Source organism: Rhinoderma darwinii (assembly GCF_050947455.1).
Source record: "Rhinoderma darwinii isolate aRhiDar2 chromosome 2 unlocalized genomic scaffold, aRhiDar2.hap1 SUPER_2_unloc_54, whole genome shotgun sequence".
In the NCBI taxonomy this organism is placed as follows: Eukaryota; Metazoa; Chordata; class Amphibia; order Anura; family Rhinodermatidae; genus Rhinoderma; species Rhinoderma darwinii.
Genome location: NW_027461723.1, coordinates 425,825 through 427,198, shown reverse-complemented (window position 1 = coordinate 427,198; position 1,374 = coordinate 425,825). Strand labels below are relative to the sequence as shown.

At 39.8% G+C, this 1,374-nt stretch overlaps 1 long non-coding RNA gene across 1 annotated transcript; it reads right to left on the bottom strand.

Moving 5' to 3' along the window:
- Positions 1-369: 369 nt before the first annotated feature.
- LOC142677685 (uncharacterized) lies at positions 370-1,160 on the bottom strand. The gene is made up of 3 exons (XR_012852620.1): positions 1,067-1,160; positions 578-699; positions 370-446 (listed from the first exon to the last, which is right to left on the bottom strand). It is a non-coding gene; the product is annotated as an uncharacterized LOC142677685 (long non-coding RNA).
- Positions 1,161-1,374: the final 214 nt, after the last annotated feature.

The window sequence follows — 1,374 nt, the reverse complement described above, 5'->3', positions numbered from 1 at the left end:
CCAGCAAAAACTACGGTATATGTCACAGTATATACTGTAGTATCAGTAAGGGGTGGAAAATCTGGATTCCACAGACACAAGTAGAGATGACATATTGTCCTGTTCTGAACCTGGTCTTCTGGGTGATATTGATGCCCTGGTGACCACATTGATGTCTCTTCTGTGACAGATGTTGTAGAAATGTTAAGTCTCGCCATTGGAATTCTTGTAAGATGGCGGATTCTGCCCTTGGTTGTTATTAGTGTTGATGTTCTGTTGATATCTGCTGACTTGTTCTGGGGGGAGAAGCACACAACCCTATTAAATATTGATCATTCAGGCTGCTTGATAAATATAGAGAGGGGACACATCCAGAGGAACTTACCTTTCTATCAGCATTGATGGTGGCTCCTCCGGTGACAGGGAGCGCTATTCTCGCCAGATGTACTGCGGAATTGATGTTTATGCTGCAAGACAAATATTTGCTATTAATGTTCTATAATGTGTGTTTCTTAGCAGACACAACATCTAGAAGACTTTTTAAGGTGATTTGAGGTAAATACATTTCTTAATTGATCCTTGGCGTCACACTACAAACCTTGAAGATGGTTGATGCAAGCAGTGGGTCTGACCTAGAGCTGCGCTCTTCAGCATGTTACGGGAACTTTCTAATGTTCCGATGTTTTATGCCCCGGAGATTGTAACTTTTCCTTAGGAGTCCTGCAAGATGCCAAGTAATGTCTTCCATCAATAGCAAAGTTCCTTGTATCCATCATTTTTGCTTAGAAGCTAATGCATCATAAAATCCAGTTGTTCCATCCATTCAGATGACAGGTTCCTTTAGGAAACTCATTGTACTATACTACATACATGCTTACAGTTGGGGAAGTTGTTCCCCAAAGCCCACAACCTTCATTCAGAAATGAAAACGTGTCTGAATACAAGGAGTTGGAATTTTAAGATTGAAAATACTTATTTACACTTTAGTTAAATTAGTTGATAAAATAAATTACAGATACAGAGGAAAACCTAAGAGATGGAAGAACATTTTCACCGCAAACATAATAGACAACTACAAAGCTCTTACCTGTAAGGACATGAACAGATGCAGCTACTTTTTTTGTCCTTTCCTCCTAATGCCCGTTACATAGATTTTACGATCAAAGCGTCCACCAGCCAAGGGGATGCTGGAATGAGAAATATATTTATGTAAGACATATAATAATGTTAGCAGGTAACCACACTTTGCTTAGTTTCACATCCTATAATCCTCCAGTACTGTTACCAAGGTGTACAGCCACCTGCCCCAAAGTGTGAGCTCTGGCTATAAGGACCATGTAGTAATGACGGCTACTGAAAGTATCATACGAACAATATGGAGGAAAACATGACTTA